General features: G+C 41.0%; 1 protein-coding gene across 1 annotated transcript in view; it reads left to right on the forward strand.

The window, feature by feature from the left end:
• Positions 1-15,818, forward strand: part of LRRC8C (leucine rich repeat containing 8 VRAC subunit C) — a 93,950-nt gene that overhangs the window by 38,035 nt on the left and 40,097 nt on the right. The window lies entirely within an intron of this gene.

Raw genomic sequence — 15,818 nt, forward strand, 5'->3', positions numbered from 1 at the left:
CATAGAAGTCATCAATGCAAGGGGGACTCAAAGGACTTTCCATCTGTAGGATTAGCACCACAAGGCTTGCTCCCATCATTAATTCTTCATAATAACTTTTAAAGAGCTATACAGAACACCTGATCTTTGAATCATGTATTTTACCCACTTTTGCTATTTTTGAGGATGAAGGCTGTTTTTAATCTAGAGAACATAACATACCATCTTCAGAAACTTTTATTTTAATGAATCGACTTACTGTCTGAGCATTTTTTTCTCTTGTGTCATAGGCATGGTCTCAGTCTGAAAGGCAAGTAGCCTCTAACCATATCCTTCTACAGCAAAGAAACCTTTATACCTTCCCTCGGCTGCTACCATGTAAGGCTCTCAGATCGTAGAGTATCCTTGTGATATAATACATTTAACTTTTCTGTGAGAAAGTAAGAGTTGGAAGAGTGAACTCATATAATATCTCATTTGGAAAAGATGGCCATGAAATCAATATGTTAAATTTAAAGCAAATGCAAACAGACAATTTTCTGTAAGCTCAAAGCTTTGCATTATATATTTATTAGCTGGATGGACAAAAACCTGTGATTTTTTTTAGTATATTTACATCAGGTTTAATAGTCTAACAATAAAAGTTTGGTAGAACTTGGGATGTAGTACCTTTCTCAAATCTGTGAGGTCCTAAGTTCCATTTCAGTACCAAAAATTAAAGGTTTGATGGCTGTTGAAAAGTCTTTTTTTTTCTCTTATCAGCTAAAGTACTGACCTGAACTACTTCTATATTTTACTCAACACATCCAAAAGGAAAGAAAAAGCCAGAGCTAAGTTCTTCAGAGTTCTTTAAATGCTCTTAGATTCATCAACTGTTGTCCTTCCACTATCATCAAATTTTCACTTGTCCCTAATCTTCAAAGGGAATGTTTAATGGTAGTTTCCTATAAAGATGAATTTAATGAGAAGGACATTTGAAATGTCCATATTGGATTCAGAGAAATAGTACAGAAGTAAGGAACTTACATGGCTGACCCCGGTTCTGTCTCAGACATCACATATGGTTTCTTGAGCATCACCAGGAGTGACCCCTAACCACAGAGCCAAAAGTCATCCCAGCGTACTAGAGTACTGCCAGGTGTGGTCCCTTAAGAAAACAAAAAACAAGCCAGAACAAAAAACATTTTACTTAAAATACCCATACTAGAAATCTATTACACTTTCCATCACTCATGATAAATCACGTCCTGAGTATTGTTACATTGTTTTTTCATTATTTTGTTTAACACCCCTAGAAATTTTGCACTTTTACCTAACCCATGTAAAAACAGAAGAAACATAATGGGAAAAAAATCTTCAAGTTGCTGTAGTTTCCTTATTACACTTTTGATTGAGTCTGTGTTATAAATACTCTTCTACCATCTGTGTTTATGAAAATGTTTTTATAAATCAAGCCAAATTTCCTATTGAACAGAAAAGTCAGTTTTCCCCTCATGGATTCATTAGAAATCCAACTGAAGAAACCACTGAGTATTTCACCTTCCAAACTCCCCAATGTTGGTCATATGAAATCAAATTTGATGCTCACTTATTTGATTGCTCTAAACTCTAGAATTGAAAAGGTTAAATGAAAATGTCCATTTTTGTGTTCCAAAGGAGTCTTCTGTCTTCTCCAGCTTCTTCTCTTTGCTTCTTTCTTGGGAAGAAAGAGTTCCAGGTCCCAGCATCCCTCCCACCATCTCTACCCCATTCCCCCTCCCCTCACCCCGCCTCTGTGGCAGGGCATTCCCTTTTGCTCTCTCTCTCCTTTTGGGTGTTACGGTTTGCAAGAGGTATTGAGTGGCCATAATGTTCGGTCTATAGTCTACTTTCAGGGTGTGTCTCCCATCCCGAGTGGATCCTTCTAGCACCATTTACTTGATGATCCCTTCTCTAACTGAACTGCCTTTTTCCTCAGTATATGAAGCCAGCGAGAATACACATTTTTTGTTTGTTTTTATTGAATCATCGTGAGATACAGTAACAAAGTTTTCTTTGTTCTTCTTTCTTCTTCTTCTTCTTCTTCTTCTTCTTCTTCTCCTCCTCCTCCTCCTCCTCCTCTTTCTCCTCCTCCTCCTCCTTATCCTCCTCCTCTTCTTCTTCTTCTTCTTTTTATCTTCTTCTTCTCCTCCTCCTCCTTCTCCTCCTCCTCCTCTTCTTCTTCTTCTTTTTATCTTCTCCTCCTCCTCCTCCTCTTCTTCTTCTTCTTTTTATCTTCTCCTCCTCCTCCTCCTCCTCTTTGAATCACCATAAGCTATGCTTACAAAGTTTTAATATTTGAGTTTCAGTCATACAATGATAAAACACCCATCCCTCCACCACTGTACATTTTACACCACCAATGTCCTAGTATCCCTCCTGACACAACCATCCCAAACCACTCCCTGCCTCTGTAGCAAACAGTTTCCTTCTTACACTCTGTCTCTCTCTGTCTGTCTCTCTCTGTCTGTCTCTCTCTCTTTGGGTATTGCAAAACAGATAATGAGAGACCATCATGTATGGTCCTTAGTCTACTTTCAGCACACATCTCCCATCCTGAGCGATCCCTCCAAACCACTGATTTATCCCAGCTACCTTCTCCCCCAGCTCATAAGGCAGGTTTTCAAACCATAGAACAATTCTCCCGGCCCTTGTCTCTACTGTCCTTGGCTATTAGTCTCATATCATGTTAGTTTATAGAATACACACTTTTTTTCTGGAACCATCTTTTTATTTTTTTTACTTTTTATTCATTGTTATATAGATCCTTATAAAGCTGTTCATGATTGGATTTCAGTCATACAGTATTCCAACACCCATCCCTCCACCAGTGTACATTTCCCAGCACCAGTGTCCCCTAGAATCCACATATTTTAAAGGGTTTAAAATCCTGTTTGGGAGAGGAGGACCAGGGTTAAGTATATACCTACTCTCGAAGATGACTTTGCTTAAAAAAGATAGAAACAAAATAGATTTAAGAGTGACTGAGAAGACCAGTGAGTTGCAGAGAGCTGAAGCTATTTCCCAACACACCTAGAGTATATTACAGTAACAGGAATGAGGCAGGGAGCACGCCACATCTAATAATATTTCATAGTCAATTCACCAGTTTTTTAAGACTTAGATAAAAATTTGGCTTCATTTGAGAAGCGTTTCTAAGTTTAAATTTGCTTCAGAATAAGCATTAAATAGCATGTGTCCTATAGATATAGCAAAGCTCTTTGACAAAAATTCCATAGAAATGATAGCCTTTTAAGACCTTACCAAGATTTGTGAATGTTTTATTCTGAGCCTTTATATTATTAGCAAGACATTTATGTTTGGATCTGTTTTCTGTCACTTGTTTCTTAATAAGGTAATGTTCTGACAAGGGATATTGTTATATCAGAACTAATGCTCTACCAAGGGCCAAAATTTGGCCATTAGGTACAAGATGAGGCCTAAGACGTTATTATTAATCGATTGGCACTGTCTCTTTAGCACTAGTGACAGAACATTGTGCATTAAAATTTCAATGACTTTTACCTTTAAAATGATAAATTATTCCTGAATCTCTCCAACTACTCTCTTAATGTCAAAGTTTGGGGTGTTTGTTTTTGTGTGTGTTTTTGTTTGGGTTACTTTTATTTTATGTCCTTCCCTTTTCTGCTTTGATTACAATGATGGATTTTTCACACATCTTGTAATTGTACCACTTGTGGGGTAACACTGAAGGATATTATACATGCACACTCAGTTTGGTGCTTATGGGAGATGAAGTCACACTCCTTTTAGTAGTGGTGCCCACACATGTGCTTGCCTGGGGTCTCAGTATAACTATGTTGTTTGTACACATTTTGGTTGTAGTGCTCCTCAGAGCCACCGTCCTAGCTGCAGTGCTCATACATCATCTTTCTTGCTTGCTAAAAGTCACATCTTCCAGATGTGGTGCTCTGCTGTATCTGGCTACAGGTGCTGACTGATATTGCATGATTCCAGGGGTCATCAGAGCTCTTATAAGTAGAAGGGCATGAGTAGAAATCCCACCCAGATCACACCGAGCACATGTGATGGCACCAAAGATCAAACTCATTACCTCACCGCTTGCAAGGCAGGTGCTTGATCTACTAAATCATCTCCTGGTCCCAGCATGAATGTTTCTGGATAATCATTATTTGCAGTGTCAGGTAATGTGGTAATACACACCCATGTACACAGTTACATTTAAATTTTTTTAAATTATGATATAGCAGGGGCTGGATCGACAGCACAGAGGGTAAGGCATTTGCCTTGCATGCGGTCAATCTGGGTTCAATTCCTCCACCCCTCTCGGAGAGCCTGGAAAGCTACCAAGAGTATCTCGCCTACATGGCAGAGCCTGGCAAGCTCCCTGTGGTGTATTTGATATGCCAAAAACAGTAACAACAAGTCTCACAATGGAGACGTTCTAGTGTCCATTCAACCAAATCGATGAGCAATGGGATGACAGTGATACAGTGATGATATACCAGAATAATGTTGTCTGTAATACAAAACACATGATTAGATATGTCTGATTGTGAGTGTGTGTGTGTAATGGGGCCTATTTCCATTTGACAAACCTGTATCAAGGCTCTGTTCTAAGGCATTGTGCTATTTTCTAATATATACAAAGAGAGACAAGACATAAATCTTACCTTGGTAAAATAAATTAACTAGCTCTTTTGAACACCCTATTGGTTTAGGAGACAATCAATCACATTTGCAGAGCAGGTCAGTTACCATGTTTGCCTCAGTAGCATTTCATGATGCATATTCTCCCATAAGGTGGACACATGGGTGATGGTAGCTGCCTTGTCTGTTTTGTTTATTTTTTTCCTTGGCAACTAGCACAGGGCCTGACATATCTTAATTTCTCGTATTCATTTTATAGTAAATACATAAGTAAATAAAAATAATTTATGGTTGTAGGAATATAAATCAACTACTGATTGATACATAAGATTTGTAGTAGAATTTTAAAAAACTTGGGTGAATAAAAACAACTGTGGAAGCTGTGAGCTGTGTAGTTTCAGAGGTAGAGTGCATGCATTGCATGTAGGCAGTCCTGAGTTTGATTTCTGGTGTGCCCTCACCCCCCACCCCCAAAGATTTTTAAAAAAGAAGAAACTCTGGGGCTGATGAGAGAGTACAGAGTGTATGGTGCTAGCCTTGTACACAGCCAGCCTGGCATTGATCTCAGGCACAATATGTGTGTGGTCCCCTGAGCACAGAGCCAGGAGCACTCTGAGCCCCATCAATATGGCCGAACTCACCCCCTCAACAAATAAAAGCAAGAAACTCTGATGGTAAGCAGAAGTCTTGAGATGTATGGACTTAAATATAGTCGTTGAAGTGGTTTTTTGAAAAAAATAATGAAAGATATACTGATGAGTCGAACCCGGGTCGGCCACGTGAAAGGCAAACGCCCTACCCACTGTGCTATCGCTTCAGCCCTCTCAGAGAGCCTGGCAAGCTACCGAGAGTATCCCGCCCACATGGCAGAGCCTGGCAAAGTAACCGTGGTGTATTCGATATGCCAAAAAATAGTAACAACAAGTCTCACAATGGAGACATTACTGGTGCCTGCTCAAGCAAATCGATTAGCAATAAGACAACAGTGCTATGCTGATGAAAAGATATGGTTAAGAACTAGAATTTCTAAGTAAGAGTCATATAAATTTTTTTAGTAACATTGGTCTACAAAAGTAAAAATGTTAATGTATTTTAGGGTACAGTTTTGCCATGCCACACTACCTAAGCACCATTGTCCCTCCAGCAAGGTTCAGGGGACCTTTTCAGCGTATACCACATCCGTTTAGTAAAATTAACTCTATGGTTAGTCCCTTCCTTTATCGCATCTCTGCACAGCTTTGTGAGCTCGGACGTTAGCTTGTGGTTGCCTGAGGCTCGGGCCAAAGCACGTTGACGAATGAGCTCGAGAGTTTCTGAAGACAGGCATCTGTTTGTGGCTTTCTCACTCTCGGCATTATTCGCACAGTTAAGGAGGTGCTGAACCAGTCAATCGTATTCCTCGTCGATGTTATCAAGGATGGCATCTTCCCACATTGCTCCAATAGTGCCAAAGAGCTCCCAGTTGGTGGTCATTCTGGGAGTTGCCTTCTTAGCCTTAAATTTTGCAGACTTTTCTCCCCACTCTGTGAAGTAGAATTTTGCATGAAGGAGACGGTGATACAATCCTGTTTGGAATTTTGGGACAACAGCGACATCGGTCAGGAAAAACCTTCGATTGAATATGATGTGGTCAATTTCATTGTGGAACTGTCCACCGGGAGACTCCTATGTCCAGCATTTAGATTCGGCCTTCTGGAACTGTGAGTTTCCATGGATGGTCATGGTCGACATGATGAATTCAGACAGTCTCTTACCCTGATCGTTCCATTCTAGGCCATGTGTCCCAATGTGGAGTTCTTCGGGCGACCTTCTCGAACCTATCTTGGCATTAAAATCACCAACAATGATCTTGTAGAAGGTGTGGTCTTCTTTATAGAACTTCTCCAGTTCCATGTAGAACCTCTCAATTTCTTCTTCAAAGAGAGACGAGCAGCAGTGTTGGCCAATGCATCAGAAGCAGGGAAAAGTATTCGCAATGCTCACCTGTCCTTCGCCAACTACAAGACCAAGATGACTGCCCTCTGACATCCCGATGGATCTATCACATCTTTCAGAAAGGCAATGGAGAGGATTATTCACGACTTCTACTCAGATCTCTTTGACAGCCATGTCCACCTGCCCACGTACCAAATTCCGCAGGATGGATATGTCGTTCCCAATGTTCTCCCTTCTGATATCCGACACGCCATTTCGTTGGTAAAGACGTGTACAGCACCTGGTCCCGACAAGGTCAGACCTGAACACCTGAAGAATCTGCCGCCAGTACTCATCAATACACTGGCTCGACTCTTCATACACTACCTGTCTGAATGCAAGGTTCAGTCTCAGTGGAAAACCAGTAGGACCGTTCTGTTGTACAAGAAGGGAGACATCCACGATATCAGCAACTATCACCCAATCTGCCTGCTGTCTGTCGTCTACAAGTTGTTCACGGATGTCATCCTGAATAGAATAGGCAGAACACTAGAAGGACAACCATGCGAGCAAGCCAGGTTCCAAAGGGAATTCAGCACGATAGACCATATCCACAGTGACCAAACTCATTTAAGTTTCACGAGAGTTCAAGATGCCGCTCTGTCTAACGTTCATGGACTTAAAGAAGGCCTTCAATTCTGTTGAGACCAAAGTGGTCATCGAAGCCCTGGCCAAACAGGGCATTCAAACTCAGTATATCAAAATCCTCTGTGAGTTGTATTGTGGATTCACCACAAAGATCTCACCATTCTACAAGGAAGTGATCATTGATGTAAAGAGAGGGGCTCGGCAGGGTGATACCATTTCACCGAAACTCTTCAGTGCCACCCTCAAGATCATGCGACAACTGGAATGGGAAGGATTGGGAGTGAAGATAGATGGTGGGCAATTACACCACCTCCGCTTCACTGATGACATCGTTCTCATAACACCAAACATTAGCCAAGTGGCACAAATGCTGGCCGACTTCGACCACGAGTGTGGAAAGGTCGGATTGCAGCTGAATCTCAACAAGATGATGTTCATGAAAAAACAAACTGGTCCCTGAAGCTCCATTTTCTCTCAATGGAACGAACATCTCTGAATGCAGCAGCTATGTGTACCTGGGTCAAGAAATCAGCATGAGGAACAACTTAGTGCCAGAACTGTGCAGGAGGAAGAGAGCAGAGTGGAATGCCTTCAAGAGCATCGAAGAAGTGATTAAAAGAACGAAGAACCTCCAAATCCAGGCACATCTTTTGGATTCCACCATTCTTCCTGCACTAACATATGCCTCAGAGACCTGGGTCCTAGGCAAACAGGATGAGAACACTATTAGGGTATTCCAAAGAGGAATCGAAAGAGCTATGCTAGGAGTATCATGTCTCACTCAAGTGAGAGAAGGAATCCAGAGTTCTGACCTCCGTCGATGGTCAAGAATCAGGAACACTGTCTCGTTTTGATGCTGTCTCGGCATCAAAAATTAGATGGGCTGGTCATGTAATGCGATTCAGAGACGACCGCTGGACTGGAGCTGTTACTGACTGGATTCCACGGGACGTCAGAAGACTTCATGACCGCCCACGAACTAGATGGTCAGATTATTCATCAAATCCCTGAATGGACAATTTGAGGCTCTTCATGTGCTGCACTTCATTGGACTGCACTAGCACACGACAGGGACAAATGGAGATGTTACTGGCGCCCGCTCGAGCAAATCTAAGATCAACCAGATGACAAGTGATACAAGTGATGTTTAGTCTCTTAAGGGTTTGTGTTCCTTGAGTATTTCCTGTTCTCTTTATTTGTTTTATTGTATCTTATGTTTGAAGAGATCCACTGTTATTTCTTCAAACTTCTGATTTGGCATGACTTCTTCCAGTTCTGTTTATATTGTAGCAAAAAAATAAGACTCCTCTTTTCCAATGGCTGAGGAGTACAACCTTTGTGTATAATATATCTCATCCTTGGGTCTTGGCCATTGTATAAAGTGCTGAGATGAACATCTGTGTACATATAGTGTTTCATATTTTGAGTTATTTAGATAAATACGTAAGAGTGGATTTCCTGGATCTTATAGTAGTTTGGTTTTGGGCTCTTTGAGAAGTCATCATTCTGTGTTTCAAGAGTCTGGTACAATTTACAACCAGAGTAAGGGTTCTTTTCTCTCGTACTGATAGCACTTGTTTCTTACCTTTTTATGTAGGCCATTTTCACAGGTGTAAGATGATATCTCATTGGTGATTTGATTTTCATTTTCCTGATAATAAGTAGCAATGAACATTTTTTCATGTGCTTGTTGTTGACCTCTGTGTGTTGTCTTTGGTAAAGTATCTGTTCAGCTCTTCCCAAATTGTGATCCGGCTGTTTTTTCTCCTGTTGAGTTTTGTGAGTTCTTTTATGGAAGGAGCAATAGCGCAGTGGGTAGGGCGTGCGCCTTGCACGCGGCCGACCCGGGTTTGATTCCTCTGCCCCTCTTGGAGAGACCAGCAAGCTCTTGAGAGTATCTCGCCTGCACGGCAGAGCCTGGCAAGCTACCTGTGGCGTATTCGCTATGCCAAAAACAGTAAAAGTCTCACAATGGAGACATTACTGGTGCCCGCTCAAGCAAATCGATGAGCAGTGGGATGAGAGTGATACCGTGAACACTCTGCAGTGTTGCTCAGGGACTGGAGATCTCTCCTAGCAGTACTTGACTTGGGCCCACTCTCCCCACACTGCTCGGGTGTGGGGATAGGGGTGCATGTGCAGAGCCAGGGCTCAACTTGTGTGTGTGTGTGTGCGTGCGCGCGCTGGGCTGCGGTTGTCAATCCTGCAGACCCATATGTGCTCAAGCTTTTCGAGCTATCTCTCAAATACCATGAGTTTTTATATACTGCAGGTATTAGCCCTTTGTCAGCTGTTTTATATGTGGTATTTTCTTCCAGTCAGCAGAACCACTTTTTATTTTAAAGGTAGTTTCTTCTGCAGTGCAAAACATTTGAGTGATTTTTTTCTTCCTTACCACCACCATCCTTAGAAAATAGTTAAGCCCAATTTGAATAGTTTCCAAATAATAAATATAAATGGGCCATCAGTTCAACATGACATCATAGAAATATCCTAAGAGATATTCAAAAGTACCCATCAGCTTGCAATTTCGATTTGCCTATTTTAATGTTTTCTGAATCTGAACTTCTAGTATTTTGAAACTATTAGGACATGTTAGCTTAAGGATCATTAAAATGAAAAAACTTTTAAATTCTTATTTTGTTAAATATGGACATGTTGAGTGTATTTATAGATGTTCTATTTAAATTATTTATTAGTATATTTGAGAGTTGATAGTCTTTATTTTCAGATAAGTACTGTGTTGTTTGAACTGCATAAGAACTGAAGACTAAGGGGTAAGATCATAGATCTTCATCAGGTCTGATCCTCGGTCATGTCATCCCATCACAAAGAAACCTTAGGAACTAAGTCATTTCTGCTGTATCTTTCAGGGTCTCAAATTTTATAATTCCACTCATTTTTTATTAGCTAACAATTCTGTAGTAACAATTACAGCTTTCTTCAGGGGATTTCTATAAATATTTGATTATTATAGTCTGTATCACAGCGATGGAGAAAACAGTATCTAACCAGTGCTATCACAGAAACAAAAGATTTTTTTAATCTGAGTTGAAACTTTGGCCCCTTTAAAAAAAAGAAAAAAAATCTTTCCATCTTTACACTGCTAGAGGAAAGGTAATTTGTTTTATACTTGTTGCTTTGAGCATATCTTGGCAACTTTATTTGATTCATAGAGCCTTTAGGTGTCACTGAGAAGAGCCAATAAGTAAATCATGGCATTGCTCTGCTTTTTCTTTTTCCCTCTTACCTGTTCTGGCCCTGCAGTCAGGGATCTTTCTCCCATTACATTACCATGACACACATTTTGCTTTGATATTTACTATTTCTAAGGGGCCTCCTTTACTCATTAAAATTATTATAATGTTACTGGTTTGTTAACAAATATTATGTTTTTATTATGAACCAAGCATTATTTTCTAGAGAGTTGAGATACAGCAACCAAATAGGAAAAGCTTCTGTCTTTATGAAGCTTAAGAGTTTTTTGTGTCTTTTGTTGTTGTTTTGTGTTGGAGCTGCACCCACCCCACAGTCTTGGGGCAACATCCTGGGGCTGTATACTCGAGGGTTGTTCCCAGTATACCCTAGGGAGCATGTACTGGGGATCAGACTGAGGGTCCATTTGCAAAGCACATGCTCCAGCCTTTTTTGTAATCTCCTGGGCCTTGAAACTTACATTCTTATAAGCAGAGACAAATCATACGTTAAAGAACATAATAAATGAGTCATTTTTGACAAAGTATGATATACATGGGACAAAGAAGACTCAAGGTTGACTCTAAGATTTCTGATACAAGCAACTTGGGAAATGGAGTTACTGTCAGCTGAGATAGCGAAGTTGTGAATAGTGTAGGGCTTTGCTAGGAGTGCAGGAGATGATATTAGCAGGCTGGGGTGAGTATAAGGGGAGGGAACAAGAGTCAATTCTGGAATCTTACTTAGTTTAAGATGTCTAGTGGATATCCACATAGACTGTCAGCCCACGAGAGTGGATGCAGATAGGAATCTATATTTAGCGTAGGTGCCGTTGTAGACTAGCGACTAGATGGACTCACTGGAGAAATCAATGAGTTAGAAAGAGGACCAAACTGTGAACATTGGGCTTTTTAAATTTAGAGGTCATGAAGAAGACAAAACAATAAAGGAATTAAAGAGTGATTAGTCAAAGAAAGGAGAAAGACCTAAATGTTGTGCTGAAAGCCAAGTAAAGAATGATTGGATTATACTGATGCTGCCAAAGATAAGGTGATATCAAAGAATTGACCGTTGAACTAGATGAATACAGGTGAAATATATGTGGATTTCTTCATATGGGCAACTCTTCATGTGGGCAACTCATATTTCATGGATTCATGAATCAATGCATTTTTAATTCATTTAGGTACGCAACCACTTAGCATGTTAATGATGGGGGTACCATGATGGGGTACCATGATGGGGTATTGTTATCATTTAGAAATGGCCTTGGTTTCCTTAAGTGCTGAATGTCTTTACTGTACTAAGGTGATGTGGTTCTCTAACTACCAGAAGAATGTGCAACATTAACTGTACCGAGCAGATTGGAGAACATTGTTAGCTAGTGGTTTCACATCAAAGTGGAATGAGTTTATACTCTTACTAAAGCAATAATTTAATATTTAGAGTAAATTTTTTTCTGTAATTAACTCTGGGATAGATATTAAAGTGCTCCTGGGAGAAATTATTATTTCAGGGAGAGCAACTAATTTTACCAACCGACTTTATGATATCATATTTTTGAAAGGTACAATTTTATGGATAATAGCACCATTAAATTGCTTACTGATAAATATTTTAATAAAAGTATCACATGATAACCTGCAAAAGGACACAGAGACAGATATAAATATGTATGTACAAACATAAATATAAAAATTTAAATATTAGGTGACAAGCAGAGAGCTCATGGGACTACATTGCAAGCTTTGCATTCAGGAGGCCCAGGTTTGATCCCCAGCAGTAAATGTGCCCTGAGTAACACCAAAACCAAGTAACCCTTAAGCAATAAACCCAGAGTAGGCCTGAACACCATGGGTGTGACCTTACAGCAAACAAACAAATATATATAGCTTTTAATTTAATACCAGAGTACCTTGATTGAACTTGAAATGCCATAGTTCCAAAGATATTGTTAAATAAATGAACTGAAATCTTATTGCTAAAAATTGTAGTTGGAAGGAATTTTATCATTTTGAAAATAGAAAAATTTTCAGTTAAAGTGAACAATGCTGATTGATCTTAAGAAGAAAACAAAATTTATTTTATTATTCTATTTAGAAGTATTTCCTTCAGCTAGAAGCATGCCTCAGTCCCTTGGAAACTAAAGTGATAATGAAAGAGTAAATCAGTATAGGAGCTGGAGCAATCGCACAGTGGGTAGGGCATTTACCTTGCACATGGCCGCCCCAGATAAGATTCCCAGCATCCCATATGGTCCCCTGAGCACCACCAGGAGTGATTTCTGAGTGCATGAGCCAGGAGTAACCCCTGTGCATCTCTGGGTGTGACCCAAAAACCAAAAAAATAAATAAATAAATAACCCTGTGCATTGCCGGATGTGACCCCAAAAGTATCATCATCATCATCATCATCATCCTGTTGATCGTCAATTTTCTCAAGTGGTCTCAGTAACATCTCCATTCGTTTTAGCCCTGAGATTTTAGAAGCTTCTCTTTACTTGTCCTTCCCAATGGTGCCGCGTTGGAGGCTCTTTCAGGGTCAGGGGAAATGAGATCATCATTGTTACTGCTTTTGGCATATGAATATGCCACGGGGAGCTTGCCAGGCTCTCCCATGCGGGCAGGAAACTCTCGATAGCTTGCCAGGTTCTCCGAGAGAGAGAATTAGGGAATTAGGCTATAAGATGTCGAGCAACTGCAAAGTGCCGAGAGCTTCCCAGATCTTGGTTTTACAGTCTCCAGATGTTGGCCGTTGATGGGATTACACAGCGCCGGAGGGCAGTTTCTGGGTGTGACCACCTAACTACTGGAAAATAGGGGACCTTGGCAGAAGAGGCCCAGTCCCAATCTGAGCAGGCTTGGAGATCTCAGCCCCAGGTTCCACACACCTGGGTTCCTTTGCCGGTTCCTTCATGTGTGAGGCTCATCTGAATGTGTGGAGGGGGGCCTTGAGCATGGCTGTGGCTGGCTTCATGTGTGAGGCTCATCTGAATGTGTGGAGAGGGGCCTTGAGCATGGCTGTGGCTGGGTTCCAGAGGTCTTTGGCTGCCGGGGCTCTGCTCAGGGTGGGGAGGAAAACTCAACTCACTCCCTCCGAGGGGCCTCGGTGAAGACATCCAGGCCTGGGGGCAAGAGACTCTGCCACCCAAAAAGCAAAAAAAAAAAAAAAAATGGAATAAATCAGTCACCGTAGTTCATTACTTTCAATGGTAGTGATATTTGTAAAAGAAGGCTATGTATTGAAGGTTTTATTCCAATTAAACCAGAAAAATGGCTATCCGGTCTCTAGAGTTTTGAAGTCTGGGGCCAACTACCCCTTTATCTACTGCTGTATGTATTACACATTAAATATATACTGTCTGGACATGTACACATACACACTTTGCCCAAAAGAAGTTAAATGCTCATGTGGCTGGAGTGATAGCACAGCAGGTAGGGCGTTTGCCTTGCATGCAGCCGACCCGGGTTCGATTCTCAGCATCCCATATGGTCCCTTGAGCACCACCAGGAGTAATTCCTGAGTGCAAAGCCAGGAGTAACCCCTGTGCATGGCCAGGTGTGACCAAAAAAGAAAAAAAAGTTAAATGCTCAATGAGTTATGACATTTGTGACATAAGATGCTATGTCACCAGTTATTTCTTTAATAAGTCTTGTAATCCAGCTTAATGAGTTTGTGTCAGTAGAGGAAGAGTAGATAATGGTACATAATTCTTAAGTTTCTTAGATTTTGTAATTTTTACTTGTAATATTAACAAAAACAACATAGCCAAGAACTTAGAGAATCTCACCAATGAATAATTAGACCTTTGCTTTTCAAGAGAAAGATGTATAGTCTTTGTAAAAAAAACTAAAAAGTGAGCCTTTTAGTTTTCTTTTTAACATCAATGGTTTCAAAGTTTAGTTCATGGAAACCTGGGACTCTAAATCTTTGTTTTTTGGGCCACACCTGGAGGTGCTCAGAGATTAATCCTAGCTCTGTGATCATGGATCTCTCCTGGCAGGCTTGGGGTGCTGGGAATCAAATCCAAGATAGCCACGTGCCAAGCAAGCACTTTGCTGTAAAAAATTACAAAGGCGGCACGTGGGAAGGGGAGACTGATATGTGTTGTTGTTTTGTCCGCAAGCTCTCGGGGGCAGTTCTCTCTTGCATGCGCCGCTCAAGTTCGGTGTTCTCGAGCCACTGTGTATGGACCAGATCAGGACAGCTCCTCCTTGTGCTCTGCTTCTGTGTGTGCCACTGTGCTCTCTTCTAACTGTCTCTCTGTCTCTGTCTCTGTAGTCTCTCCTCTGGTCTCTTCCAACCTCTCTCTCTCTGCTTCTGTGTCTTCTCTGTTCTCCCGTGTCCACTTCTCTCGTGTGTCTCCTTCTCTGTCTCTTCTGTCTTCTTCTGTCTCCCATCTTCTTCTTCTGTCTCCCACAGTCTTAGTTTATATAGCAAATCACATAGGGCGGTAACACAACGTGGGTTGAATATCAACAAATCAACAGAGAAGGGTAAGACCATTTCTCGAGGAGATTAACAAAATCTCATCTAAGGAGATTACTAGGAGATCCGTTCAAGGGTGGGGTCCAAACAAAGGTGTGTCAGGGTGTGTCCCTTTCTTCCTTCCTCAGCTAATAATCCACTTAAATAGCAATAGTAAATTTACTTCTAATATTTCTAGCAATGTCGTTCTGTATGGGCACAGTAAGAGATATATTAGACTTAAAGTTTGGTTCTTCCTGAGGATATTCAATATATATTCTAGACCACAGCCCTCAGGCCAGGTTAGTCTTCCTAACCCCAGCAGGGTCCTAGTCTCGTTGTTACTTTTGGATCATGACAGCATTTGTTTATGCTGTCATGCTCTCAACTTATAGTTGAGTACTGTGGCGCTTTGGCCTGGCCCATTTCAATGCCAGGGTAGCTCACAGCTTGCCCTAGATCCATTCCATCCCTCGTCAGGACCCTGCTTTTGGGTTGCTAGGAACTAAGGGCAACTGAATTGAGAAAGCAGATGCCCAGGAGTAAATATTATTGGAGTCAATCGGCTCCCAAGTTACAAAGCATAATATTAACTGTCTTCCTGTGTCCATACAGAAAGGACATTGCTTTAAGGTAAACTAAGTTCCCTGCAGCAAGGCTAAAAGGACAAACCCATGTTATCCTACATGCTATCCTACATGCTCTGTTCTATTTGTCTGGTCCCAAGAGTCTAAACCTTTTGAGGGAGTCCATAAGCACAAAATATTTGAGTGTAGAGCAAAGCGATAGTAAAGCGAATAGTACAGATAACTCCCTTGCATGCAGCCAAACCAGCACAATATATGGCCCCCTACGCCCCCGCCAGGAGTGATCCCTAAATCCAGAACCAGGAGTAATCCCTGAGCAGGTATAGTATGACCCAGAAACAAACAGAAAAAAAATTTAAATGCTATGTTTTGGATTTA

The sequence above is a fragment of the Sorex araneus genome, chromosome 5 (genome assembly GCF_027595985.1).
Source record: "Sorex araneus isolate mSorAra2 chromosome 5, mSorAra2.pri, whole genome shotgun sequence".
In the NCBI taxonomy this organism is placed as follows: Eukaryota; Metazoa; Chordata; class Mammalia; order Eulipotyphla; family Soricidae; genus Sorex; species Sorex araneus.